Genomic DNA, 15,289 nt, shown 5'->3' on the forward strand with positions numbered 1-15,289 from the left:
ACTGTGTTGTAGTTAACATGAAATAAATTTAAGCGTCAGATGACGTCAGCGTAAAATGTCGAACGTCAGATGACGTTAATTTAAGATTTGTTGTTGTAAGTGCGCTTATGTGTGCGTAATATCTTTACACATTAGGGGCTAAGTGAGACTGAGAGCTCACATGTTTACACATCAATTCTCGTGAGTATATTAGTATATATATATATAGTACTTACACCATTTTTTTCTTTTTCTCCTACGCATTCAAATAATATTCATTCTATCAAGTTGAAACGTAATGCTATTGTTATTGATACTTTCGTTAAAGGTTTACAGATAAACAAAAGTATATGGTGATAGCGAGGTGTTCGTATCTTTTAATTGCTTACAAAAAGTGTAAAGAACGTTTGCGACGCATTTTACGCAAAAGCTAGCAAATAAATAATTGGCTAGTTACGTATGAATGAAACTATTTTCGATCCAGATTTCTATTACCAAAATATTGATTATTTTGATACAATCGTTGACAATCATTTTATTCTTCTTCTGCCTAGCGTTTTCCCGGCCTAGTAACGCCAGGGTCCGCTTTCCTGCATCTACGCCTCCACTTTGCCCGATCTAATGCGTCCTTCTTAGTGAGATCGTGCTCTCTCATATCGTCCCTCACAACATCGAGCCAGCGCTTCTTGGGCCTGGCGCGGGATCTAGGGCCTTCGACAACAAAGACAATCGACAATCATTTTATTAATAAATAATAATTAATACGAGTATATTAAACACAATTATATAAAAAATAAAAAGCTTATGTGTTTTTGATTCGTTAAATTTTCTTCGAAATGTATTCGTGTCTATAATGAAATTCCGTAGATTTTGCCTCGCTGGGTCTTCTCGGTAAAATGTACATTACGAAAGTAGCTTTTCTTTTAATATAATCTTTTAATGTGGCGTCTGTATCTTGTTAGAGTCTTTATTTTTTATTTATAACTAAGATTCCGCCTGCGGCTTCAACCCTCTTACGGAGGGGGCTAGTTGCTTCAGAGCATGGCCAACGCGACCGAAATCTGTCAGAAGGAAATTATCATTAATATTATTAGGAGTCAAAAGAGACAAAGTTACATCAATTTTATAATAGGGAAACAAAGTAATCAGTCCGACTTAATAATTCATATTTGAGGCAAAATAGACTGAGTTAATAAAATAACGCAATTTATATTTAATTTCAATGAAAATTTCAATAAAATGACTGATTGCTGGACCGTGTTGAGATATTATATTATAATATAGTATAATCAACAGCCAATCGTTGTCCACTGCTGAACATAGGCCTCTCCCAAGGTGCGCCAAAGCTCCCTGTCCTCCGCCTTCCGCATCCAGTTGGTGCCCGCCACCTTCTTAAGGTCGTCGGTCCACCTGGCTGGAGGGCGCCCTACGCTGCGCTTGCCGATTCGCGGTCTCCACTCTAGGACTCGTCTGCTCCAACGGCCATCGGTCCTACGACATACGTGACCAGCCCACTGCCACTTCAGCCTGCTAATTTTGCAAGCTATGTCGGTGACTCCGGTTCTTTTCCGGATAATCTCATTTCTGATCTTATCCTTCAAAGATACTCCGAGCATAGCTCGCTCCATAGCACGCTGAGCGACTTTGAATTTGTGGACTAGTCCCGCAGTTAGTGTCCACGTTTCGGCACCGTATGTCATGGCAGGTAAGACGCATTGGTTGAAGACTTTCGTCTTCAAAAATTGCGGTATAGACGACTTGAGGACTTGACGAAGGTTGCCAAATGCTGCCCATCCCAAGCGAATTCTTCGATCGGCTTCCTTCTCGAAGTTGTTCCTACCGACTTGTATTATCTGTCCTAGGTAGGTATATTCACTAACAACTTCGAGAGGTTTCCCCTCGACGTATATCGGTCCCGGCACGACATGCCTATTGAACATGACCTTGGTCTTGTCCAAGTTCATACCGAGACCGACACACCGGGAAGACTCGCCTAGGCTACGCAGCATTTCGGTGAGTTGTTCCAGCGACTCTGCTATGATGACGATATCGTCGGCAAATCGAAGGTGTGAGATGTACTCGCCGTTTACATTGACTCCATACCTAGTCCAATCCAGCGTTTTGAAAACGTCTTCCAACGCGTTGGTGAACAGTTTCGGGGATATTACATCCCCCTGTTTCACCCCTCTGCGCAGTTGGATCGCCTTCGTCTTACAGTCCTGGATGTGGACAGTCATTGTAGCGGCGTTGTACAGACATCTCAGCACCTCGATATATCTCCAATCGATATGACATCTCTGCAATGAGTCGAGCACTGCCCAGGTTTCGATGGAGTCGAAGGCTTTCTCGTAGTCCACAAATGCCATACACAGCGGCTGATTGTACTCTTCGGTCTTCTGCACAATCTGGCGAACAGTATGGATGTGGTCCACGGTGCTGTAGCCTGATCGAAAGCCGGCTTGCTCTGGGGGCTGGAACTCGTCAAGTCGTCTGGCGAGACGGTTCGTGACGACTCTTGAGAACAGCTTATACACGTGACTCAGGAGGGAGATTGGTCTGTAGTTTTTCAAGAGGGTTTTATCACCTTTCTTGAAAAACAGTACCACCTCACTCCCGCTCCACGTTTCCGGGGTCTTGCCATGTTGGATGACGGAATTAAAGAGGCTTGCTAGCTCTTTCAGGACCGGAGTCCCGCCTGCCTTAAGCAACTCTGTTGTGATTCCGTCATCTCCCGGAGCTTTGTTGTTTTTAAGCTGTTCTAGAGCCGCCCTAATCTCTCCTTGGTCAACGACCGGGAGCTCCTCGGAGTAATGGCGCATAAGAGGGGCGCGCTGGTCATCAATACTGATTCCCACGGGTTTATCCGATCTTGAAGAGAACAACTGCCCATAAAACCTCTCTACTTCTCCGATAATCTCAGGCCTAGAGGTAACGACCCCACCATTTTCAGTTTTAAGTTTTGTCAAACGCGGCCTCCCAAACTTGCGAGCGAACACTTTCGATCTCCGATTTTGCTCAATCGCAGCCTTGATGGCACGGGTATTGGAGCGTCGGAGATCGCGTCGCGTCAGCGTTTTTATTGTTCGGTTTAAGGCCTTATCTGACAAAAACGATGGTAGTTCTCGTCGTTTTCTCATGAGCTCGAGTGTCTCAGCAGAGAGTTTTTGTGCGTTGTCTCTTCTCTGTGGCGGAAAACACTTGCGGGATGTGTTTTGCAGTATTTTGACCAGCGTGTCGGTTCTCTCATCAATGCTGCTTATGGTTTCCAACGCGGTGAATTGATTTTGAAGTTCCATTTGGAACTTTTCGGAGCCTTGAGCAGCTTGGAGCATGGTAGGTCGGAGAGTAGACCTCATCATTCTCGATCTTTCGGCTTTTAAGTTGATATTTAGAGTGCCTCGAACCAAGCGGTGATCACTTCCGGTATTAAACTTGTTGATCACTGAAACATCTCTAAATATGTGCCTTTTATTCGAAATGATAAAGTCTATCTCGTTCCTTGTCACGTTATCGGGGCTTCGCCAGGTCCACCTCCTCTGAGGCTTTTTTTGAAAGAAAGAATTCATCAAAAAAAGCCCCTGCGCTTCGAGAAAGTTTACCAGCATTTGCCCCCTGTGATTTCTGCAGCCCAAGCCGTAAGGTCCGACTTTCGATTCACCGCTATCTTGTACTCCCACTTTAGCATTAAAGTCTCCCATAACAACATTGTAGTGGGCCCTCGAGGTGTCTTTGAGGGCCTTTGCGATGTCCTCGTACATCGCTTCGACCACATCATCAGAGTATGTCGAAGTTGGCGCATATACCTGTACAACCTTCAGGGAGTACCTGTCGGAAAGTTTTAGGACAAGGTACGCTACCCGGTTCGACACACTACTGATTTCCACAATGCTGCTAATGAGATCCTTTTTGACTAGAAAACCGACACCACCCTGGGAGAGGTTATCACCTTCGCGGAAGTAGAGTAAGTTACCGGACTCTAGAGTTATCGTGTCCTCCCCCTGTCTTCGGACTTCAGATAACCCCAGTATATGCCAGTTTATATGACTTAACTCTACTTCTAATTCGGCGAGGTGATGGTCCAGCCTCATCGAGCGTCCATTATACGTTGCCATTTTCAGTCGTTTTATACGGTAGCCTGCCGTGAACCGGTGATTCTTAGCACCCCCTGCCCTGCCGATACCGCGACCGCTACCTTGGTCGGGCCTAGCGGGCTTGCCGGTAACTGGGGGCCTTTTTTTGGGCGCATCTGCCATTTAGGGAGGTGGTTTGCCCATACTCGCCGCGCTGGGCAGGCGTGTTGGCGAGCGCGGTAGGGGGTAAGATGTTTATGGGAGGGGGGACGCTGCTGCCCATCCCCCCTTTTCCCCGTCCCTCAGTCGCCTCTTACGACACCCACGGGATGAGATTGGGGGAGTACTATTCTAAGCCGGTACTCCACGGCTTAATATAATAATATATAATATAGTATAAAATAATGAAATTTTATTTTTTATTTAAGATTAACTACTTAGTCAAGCGTCTTGGAAAAATTGGTTTTCGAGCATTATTAGTGCTTGAATTAGTAAACGTATCTCCTGAAACCCCTATGACGTCCCTGATAATGTTCTCCTGACCTATTTCGGCAACGGCGGCAATCTCATAAGAGATTAGCAAATTGCAAAGGACATATTACAGTGTACAAGTATATGCACTAAATCAGATGCACTTTCTATTACCTTAATCTCATAATATGATGGTTTTCGTAATCCAAAACGATTTAGACGCAGTAACAACGTCTTTATCTGCCTTCCGAGGTACGGGAGTATTTCCTTCCTTCCAGAACCAAGGCTACTACTGAGAATTTATCTAGAAAAAAATGTAAGCTACCTATCATCGGTTTTTGAACACTTTACCTTACGATCTACATCTATATTATCATGACCTTAGAAATTCAAATAATAGTATTTAAAAATTGGCCCGGAAGCGACTTGGTAGTATTCTTCATTCAAATTGATAGGGTAAGATTTTTATGAAATGATAGCGAAGTGAAGTGGTCGCCTCAGTGATTCAAGTAGATTTTCACGGTGCTAAGATTTTGCACAATAATCGCAATAAGAATTTTACAATTCGCTGAACCTTTCTGAACATCAATACTAGTTGTATCTGATTATTGGAAACCTGGCGCTATAGAATGGAAATTCTCCCAAGATATTCTTAAACAAAGTTATGTATTGTTTATAACATTCTGAATTTTCGAATAAACGATATAGTAGGACAACCATTACTGTTGATATTTGGAAAAAACCTTATTTGGTAGTTAATGACGTTACGAGAAGAATGGATTTTTACCAAAGAGAGAAAAAGAACGATTTTTTTCTTATTAGGTGAAAAAGGGTTTGACGTTGTGCCATTTGCCGTTACGGCATACTAGTCAATTTTACTTCCAAAGCGTGTCAGTAAATGTTAATCCTCAAAAATCCAGTTGAAAATAAACAATTATTTATCGTACAAAGTAATTCGATCCTTAAGCTTTGAAACATCATTCGTTAATAGTATTATTATATTGTTATTTAATTTTATATATTTCTGTGATCAACTCAATTACTAATAAGGATAATCTATATTGAGAGAGGTGGTGGCGTACTAAGGATTATTTTCTATTATCAAAATACAACTCGACTTGATGATGGAGAGATTATCTGCCATTGTGAAATCGAATTAAACGTCGAATTTATTTTACTCTAATTATAACGAAAGCGATAATCCTGAATTATGTTAATAGCTGCGTATTTAATGATCTTTTCGTGGTCCTTTCTTTTTTATAGTATAAGAAGGTGGCCGAGCAACATGGGCCACCTTATGGTAAGTCACCAACGTCCATAGACATTGGCATTGTAAGAAATGTTAACCATCGCTTACATTACCAAAGCGCCACCAACCTTGGCAACTAAGATGTTATGTCCCTTGTGCCTGTAATTACACTGGCTCACTCACCCTTTACACCGAAACACAACAATATTAAGTACTGCTGTTTTGCGGTAGAATATCTGATAAGTGGGTGGTACCTGCCCAGAGAAGCTTTCGATAGTAAATAGGTATAAATAAGTTTATTTCTCTTAAGAGTAGTTGTTAACTTGTAACGGGAATTATATGTTACCCAATAATATGGTGGAAGAAGCTCCAAAAAGGAGAGAAAGCCTAAGCCCAGCAGTGGGATATTAACAAGCTGTTACTTTATAATAAAGTTGTGTTCATGTACTTACTTGTCACATATTAAATTATATTCTCTATATATGATAGTAATATACTATCACTTCAAACTTTGTATCCGTACTAAATACTACAATACAGTTTTAGAATTTACCAAGATAAGATTATTATTTTATATAAATATATTAAATGGTATATCGCATCAAAGCGTTTATGTTTTGGTTTTATTGTGATATGTAGGCATAGATGAGTTTAACAAGATAGTTATGACATAATCAGATCAAAGAATAGCCTAATAAACCAATTTCAGACTACGTCCAATCCTAATACGGTCTGTGATTGATAGTGGCGCACACGGCCTTCGTGACGTCAAACCATCTGTCCCCGTCGCGTTGTCGTGTCGCGGCCTCGTGGTCCTTTGTGCCGGATGCGACAGCCATTGTTAATATTACTGATTTATAGTTGGTGGCGTAAAACTGCCATAACAGGTAGTTCTGTTCATTTTCCACGTACTTTATAAGATTCCTTTAATAAACATTTATTTCCAATTGTCTTATTTAAAGGCAGTAGCGACTTAAATGCTTATTTTCTTTATCCCTATTATAAAAGCGAAAACAGCCATCAATTTGGCCTCATTTTTACGTCTGTTGTTGTCCCTTATTTTTTTTCTTATAAAACAATGTTTATGATTTTTTTTTTATACAAGATATGTTTTTGCAATAGACGTTAGCCAAGGCAAGACAAAACCAATTTATTTAAATATGAACGTCGATTTCAAAAGTAATTATTGAATATTGTATCTTTTATCACTATTATAAAATATATATTTATTCATAGTATAGATAGGCGGACGAGCATATGGGCCACCTGATGGTAAGTGGTCACCAACGCCCATAGACAAATGTTAACCATCGCTTACATGGCCAATGCGCCACCAACCTTGGGAACTAAGATGTTATGTTCCTTGTGCCTGTAATTACACTAGCTCACTCACCCTTCAAAACGGAACACAACAATACCAAGTACTGTTGTTTTGCGGTTGAATAGCTGATGAGTGGGTGGTTCCTACCAGTATTTGTATATATATTATATATATATATATATACTATATATATACTATATATATATATATATACTATATATATATATATATATATATATATATATATAGTATATATATTATAATTAAGATGATGTAAGTAGCAAAAGAAACTTTAATTTTAACAGTGAGTTGAAGTAATATCAACTCATAATTAGTTGATATTATTTAAAGTTCTAAATAATCAATTATAGAGTGTTATGTGATAAAAAAAATGTTCGCTATAATATAAAATGTCCTTTGCAGATTTAAATGAAAGGGAAAAAAATATAACGTCCCCGTCGCCGGAGGCCGTGCGTTGCGTCTGACAAGCGAATAAACGAATGCACGGTATCTACGAAAAGAACGGCGTCTACGGCATCTGTCAATAATATGGAAATGCTTTGAGTTGTTATATCTTTTTCTAGTTTTTTTCTAACTTTACTTTTCCTAATGCATTCCTCGTATAATATTATCTATAACTGTATGCTTACAGGCTGTTAACATCACAAATGTCAATGTTTGGTTTGATTATTCCACCACGCCGCTTCAATACGGTTTGGTCGATACACAGGTGGCAGTTTTTTTATACGGCTCACGCAGGCTTCCTCGCGATATTTACCTTCACCGCCAAGCATGAGATAAACACAAATGAAGCAAATGAAAATTTAGTGATGCTGGACTTGAACCCGCAATCATAGGTTAAGATTCACGTGTCGTAACCACTGAGACATATCGGTTAAATATCTAATGATTACTAATATTATATTTCTGAAGAGTTTGTTTGTTTGTTTTAGCGCGTTAATCAGGAGCAGCTTACATAGGATAATAATTATGCCGCAAGCTACAAGGCTACCATGTTTATGTATATTTTTTATATGACTATTCGTATTGTTTTCTTTAGAATAATTATCCTATGTAAATGAAATGTTCCTGGTAAATTAACAAAAATGTAACTACATGTTTAAGGCTCAGGTAAGAATAATAAATGTTTATATCTTTCAGCTTCCTAGGAACTCTACTCTTAGGATAATTAAATTATCATGAAAATCGTTATACATTTTTTTAAAAGGTTTCTAAAATGTTTTGTAAATTAGGATAACGAACCTACTTTTTTGCACTTGAGTATTTCTTCTTAAATAATTATTACCTGATAAAAAAATGTTGTTTGAATAAAACCAAATTAAATAGGATCAAATAAGAACCTTATATCTTACACCTTCTCGATTCTCACACAATAGATATATTTCCAAATCGGTTCATAAGTAACGGAGATTAGAGGTAATAAAAATACAACCGATTTTTTGTAGTTTGTTCCTTAGGTATACAACGTAATTCCTGTGTTATAGGTAACAACCGACTGATGTATACAAAAATATTTACATATGTATATTATTTAAAATAAATGTATAAATACATAGGACATTCAGATTCGGGCGTAAATCGAACCCGCATCCCCGAAGTGGAAGATAGGGTCACTGCCAACTGCAACAACGGTCAAACTCATACTGGTGGAGGTGCATATCAAAATTTGAAACTGCGTCCGTCGTTTAATATGTAATACTTACATTATTTTTATATACGAAAATATAAAAAAATAAACAATGATATATCGTTTTCTTACATGATTTGATTTTTGATGTTTGATTATCGATTTTAATCATTTTATATTTGTATAAGAAGCTGTGACAACGCAAGAAAAATAATAAGGAAAATATTATCGTTTATACTAACACAAACCTGTCGCTTGTCCGCAATAGACAGACGGAAATGAAGCCGCCGAGCAAACATTGTGTTGGATAACACTGATAGATCTTATATAGCGATAATAATATTAACTCACATCTTATCTGATTATATAGAACAGTCCAATAAAGAGCTAAAAGGCTTTGAGATATATTATTATTATTATAGAGTACTGTTACTCTGTTGAAGTAAGTGTAAAGTAAAAGTGGTCAATTCGAGAATGTTATGGACACAAATTTGCTTTATTTATTTAATAATTTTCATTCAACTGCAAACTGCAATGGGTTCATCGACCCTCTCTATCTCATATTATAGAAGATGAAGTTCGTTCTAATATAACTTTTAATATTATAACCTAACGCTACCTTTGCTACCAATAAGTCGTTTTATATTAAATTGCATTTGATTACAAGTTTTCTCGAGTACGATTGATCTATCTAGTTTTTGCACATTTTGATACACGGATAAACTATTTTTATTATGTAAATCAACGCTTTGTTTATAGAAACAGTATATGGTATTTTAATGGTTTTATAATTTGACTTATTGCATTTGCAATCGTTCTTTTTCAGAATGTAGATTCGGAAGAGAACGAATATCGATATTCTTATTTAAATATACCCGTAACTGCTAAAGAACAGAGACAAATTGTCATAATATTATCAGAAAGAAACGAGGGTCAGAATGTTATGTCTATATTACTTTCCTTTCTCATATTTCGCTATCTGATATATCATTTATTTTCACAAATATCGTTACGTATTTGGCTCATAACAAAACGTCAGTTTTAATAAATATATAATCAAATTTATGTCATTCTTAAGTGTTTTTTTATGATAATCCCCACTGTTGCGAGATAATTTCTCATTCATGGTCTAAAGCGAGATTAAGCTGGAGAAAACTGATAAATCTTGGTATTATTCTCTGTTAGCCTCTGATATTTCGCTATTATATCGTCTCTATTAAGTTTTTTGGGATATTGTGCCAAATTAATTTATTTTTGGCAATAACAATGTCATTTATTATGAGGTGGATTTCTGGATTAGAAAAGAAAAAAACTCAAATACAGAAATTAATTAAGGATAATAATAATAATTTATATGAACATGGCCATTAACATTAACAATAAAAAATTAATAACTGCATAGCTTAAGGTTCTAGAAAGAGAACTACCTCACCATAGGTATCTCAAGCATAATTGCTTTGCACGAGTATATCGCCCTTGATACAACAAATAAGCGAGACTTTTGTAGGTTTTGATTTAAACTGCTTAATGCTAGGCTTTATACAATCCCGTTTGGGTAGGTTAACCCATTAATTTTATTCTACCCACAAATCCTCCGACAAGCAGCAATACTGAGTATACAATATAACGATGTGCAGGTTAAGTGAAATAGTAAAATTGAGGGCACAAAGGACAAGGTTTTAGTTCCCAAAGTTGGTGACGCAATAATAATATAAGTGATGCTTAATATTTCTTGCATTCCCCACTCGCCAATCTGCCAACCGTAAATTAAAATATAAATAATAAATTCTTTATAAATGCTACTATTATTTAACGTATTGCTGTGTCGCGGTGTTTAAATCTAAAACGCGGGCGTAAGTCAAGAGTTACGGAGTGCTCGTATAAATACGTGGACGGTAGACTTGAAGATGATATAAACTTTCTGGTGTTATATTACGTGTTAAAAATAATGGCTGGTGTGAAGTATGTATGTTGGCCTTTGTAAGCTGCTCAGACTTTGCGTTAGGGTTTTGACTGTATGTCACAATTATATCATTATTGGTAATGTAACTAATATTAATGAGCTAGTCTAATTGTTATACGCGAAAATATCCCATCAGACGTAAATTGGTTGATATATGACCGTTCCGTTCTCGTCCGTTCATTATTTTCATTTATTCAGAACCGTTCGAAATTCAAAGTACTCGTAAAATTGCTGACTATTGTTGGAATTTGTAATAATTTGGACGCAAACGATTAATGCATGTAAGCCGATATTATTTTCACATATATTTAATAACATAAATTATATAATTGAATTATGCTTTGAAACATCAATAATTGTATAATTTGAGTACAATAATCCGTAAAAATTAAAAATATTTAAATCTATACTAAAATAATAAACCTGAAGTTTGTTTTTTTTTGTTTGATCACGCTAATCTTTTGACTAACCAGTCGCGTTTTTAAAATTCTTTCTATTTTTGATGATCTAATTCTTAAAGAAGCTTACTATTTACATAACGATACAGCCTATAAGGACGGAGTAGGGTCGTTTAACGTGGGTGAAAAATCAATAAATATTTCCACAATTATCATGTCGTGAGGTTTCCACAGTTAGATTGTTTGTTTTTGGAAGAATTTACTTATGTATGTAGTGTATATAATTTCAACCAAGTTGGACAGCTTATAAAATTCACAAGGTCTTTAGTTGAAATCGTGGGCTAGTCAGAAAATATAGAAGACCGTTAGCCCGGTGTCGTATCATCGGATTATGGGACCGATGGTACACCTTTGTTTGCGCACTATATATCTATATCTTCTCCTACGCAATTCGTCAGTCCTTAGTCATCGTTGCCAATCAGAAGGCTTCATATTTTAACGTTTTCTGTAGTGTGTGTTATACACAAGCTATAAGACCGCAGAACCCGAGGTCCTGTGTTCAAGCAAAAAACATTATTGGATTTTTCTGTCAAAAATTTCCAGTAGCAGCCTGGAAGTTGGAACTGTGAACACTCCAGTGACTCGGAAAGCACGTCTGACTATTAGAGTTTAAGCCATGCTATAGTATTTGTGTGGTTTTACGCGGGATAACTCGAAATATATGTTGGGTTTGTTGTTTTCCTGTCGAGAAATTCTAAACAGCAGTCCAGACTCGACAGCGTTTTTAATCCCACCGGTTTCGCACTTGAAATTTTTCCCATCGTTTCGAATTGCAAAAAAAGATTATGAAAAGAGAGTGTACATTTATTTATTCAGAACATCCAAAAAAAATAACAACAGTTATAATATATTAATATGAGCGAATGAAATGGCTAACATTTGCAATGCACTGATTTATTGTTAATTTATAAATTATAAATACAGTCGCAAGCTGAAATGGCCCAATGGTAAGAACGCGTGAATCTTAACCGATGATCGTGGGTTCAAACGCGGGCAAGTACCACTGAATTTTCATATGCTTAATTTGTGATTATAATATACCACGTGCTTTACGGTGAAGCAAAACATCATGAGGAAACCTGCATGTGTCTAATTTCACTGAAATTCTGCCACATGTGTATTCCATCAACCCACACTGGAGCAGCGTGGTGGAATAAGCTCCAAAACCTTCTCCTCAAAAATTCACAGGCTGTTACGGTAAATACAGTAAATATACAAACATAAAATAATTTATAAAATATATGAAATATTAAAAAAATGAAGATTTCATTTCTAATTATGACGTCACGACAAATTTTTTTATTAACTTGAAAAAAAAAACTATGTTTTGAATATGTTACGGAAAGATTTTTAATTCGGATATTTGATGTGACGGACGATACAATGAGCGATAATTTCGATATCACCTTGACTTCTAACGACATTGTACATTCGTACTAGTTTGTTTAATAGACCATGTTTTTCTATATTTTTCGCTTATGCACTATTATATAATCTAGTCACCCTTGAGAATGGTAGCCTTTCCAGAAGTATTTTAAGAGGAAATCACATCACAGTCTCATTCTCCTAAACTTTACATAAAATATTAATATGATATGATATTCGAATTTCTCTGTTCTTTTAGTAAGATTATATTACATAGTTATAAGTTATTTAAAGTTCGCGAACGCAGGATGGCAATAATAAAGTATAGTAGTTCCTTAACTAGTATATACTAGTATATGTATATAAGGTTAGTGAATGTTCTGAAATGATGTATTCATTCATAACTTTACTTCATATTAAAACAAAATTTTATTACATTTTAACTGTAATTAAAAATAATTATATAAATTAAAATATCGTGCATTTAAATGTTAATATTTTTTATAAATGAATTATAATAAAATTCTATTCCATTTGATTCAAAAACCTCACATGATGCAGAAGCGTGGTGGAATAAGCTGAACCAAGCCTTCTCTTCATAATACGATAACAACAGCCTATTACTTTAATTTGACAATATAATATACATGAACGCAGAATATTTAATAGTAATTATACATAAGACTATTTGGGTACATAAAGTATTCCTAATTTTGAAAGTTATTAATAGAAATTAATGGGTTGCTATATAATTATAATGATTCTTATAAATAATGTTATGGTACGATATATATACATATATCTGAATGATTTATGTGGTTAACAACTTTTGTTCTATCTACTAGGGTTTTTATTTAAAAAATATATCCAACATTGATCATTTCGTAACGCTATATGTTGCCAGCTGTGATTAAACCGCAATCTGTGCATAGAAAACTTGGATTACCCTTTAAAATAGGAGAGTAATAGAAATTCGAAGTGAAAAGCATGCATCAAGCTGAAATACGGTGCTAGCGGCCGAGTCCTTCGAAATCGAAGCAATATTCTAGAAATAAAACAGGGCAAGTCAATTCATCGTAACGTATGCTACGCATGCGACCAGCTACAATGGATGCTGCGACAATTGCTTTTGATTACACATTGCTGGCCATTCGTATATCTAACGAGTAATTCGGACTTGCCTCTGAATTTTGTGGGGCCACATCTTTGCGCAGTTGGAACATGTAGATTTAAACGTGCGGGCTCAAAGCCATTGAGTTTTCATGTACTTATGTTTTTTTTGCAAATCATATAGAACTCGACGGCTGAAGTTCATCGCAAATAATCTAAACCACAGTAACAGCCTGTGAATATCCCACTTCTGGGCTAAGTCCTCCTCTCCCTTTTTGAGGAGAATATTTAGAGCTTAAATTCGACACATGCAATTTTCTCACGATGTTTTTCTTCATCGTCAAGCACAAGATGAATTATAAACACAAATTCAGCACATGAAAATTCAGTGGTGCTTTCCGGGTTTGAATCCACGATCATCGGTTAAGTTTCACGCATTCTTACCACTAAGGCATCTCTGCTTCTATCTAATCTAAACCACATTTATAAAAACATTTACAGACTGTCGCTTTACTTTTTTTTACACGTTTTGATCAAATTCACATCTTTCACAAATTTTATTCCTACTACTTTAATATTACTTTAACTTAAGCAGTAATATAAATATATCACTTATAGTTTCTGACTGACTCGTTGGTCTAGTGGCTTGATATAAGACCGCAGACCCGGAGTATATATATAGTAAAAAGTTATTGGGTTTTTCTGTCAGAAAAATTCTCAGTAACAGCCCGGAGTCTGGAAGTTGGAAGTGTGAACACTCCCGTGCCTTGGAAAGCACGTAAAGCCGTTGGTCCTGCGCCTGAACTCTTTCCGGTCGTGTCGGATTGCCGTCCTATCGGATTATGAGAATTAATGAATATGTAGTGCACCTGTGTTTGCGCACGCACTTAAATATCTCCTGCGTAGTTGGCTAATCTCTCTTGAGATTGGCCGCCGTGGCAGAAATCGGTCTGGAGGACTTTATTTATTACATTATTATTATAGTTTCGGCTACATTATGTTATCATTATATATTATATAAGTATATCTATATATAATATTTTTACATTTTATTTATATTATTTATGTTAAAGATAAACTAAAATGTACATGGGTTATAGTATCATTTACACGTGATATCAATAAAAAAGTATAGCAAAATCTAGTTGGTATAAACTAAATGAAAAAAAAAGAAAAAAATACTCATTTAAATAAACAGATTCAAACTAAAAACAAGACTCATATTACATTTATTACAATAAATTACGCAATATTTAACAAAGCACGCAACAAACTGGCAACAAACGACAAAGTAACACGTAAAACATCCGGCGCACTTTAATTGCGGCATATCGACCTGCCCGTATAATTAATGGTCGCAGATAGCAGGAGCTAGCGAGATTTGAAATATTGCGTTTCCACATTCATGTGTAAATGTTGGGAGGACGTGGCAGCTAAAAGCAAATTATTTGAATTTTCTTTATCAAAAGCCGAAACATTTAAACAACAATATTATTAGGACATACTATTTGAGCAGTAAAATTTTGTCAGTTTGCATAACATGATATTAAAAAAAATCCAACAGTTTCATTTGACAGCATTAATTGTTTAGAAACAAATATCGAAAAAAAAACATTTATCAACAACGATTTATCAACCCCTGGCCAATTTCGTGC

Source organism: Nymphalis io, chromosome 9 (assembly GCF_905147045.1).
Source record: "Nymphalis io chromosome 9, ilAglIoxx1.1, whole genome shotgun sequence".
Lineage (NCBI taxonomy): Eukaryota > Metazoa > Arthropoda > Insecta > Lepidoptera > Nymphalidae > Nymphalis > Nymphalis io.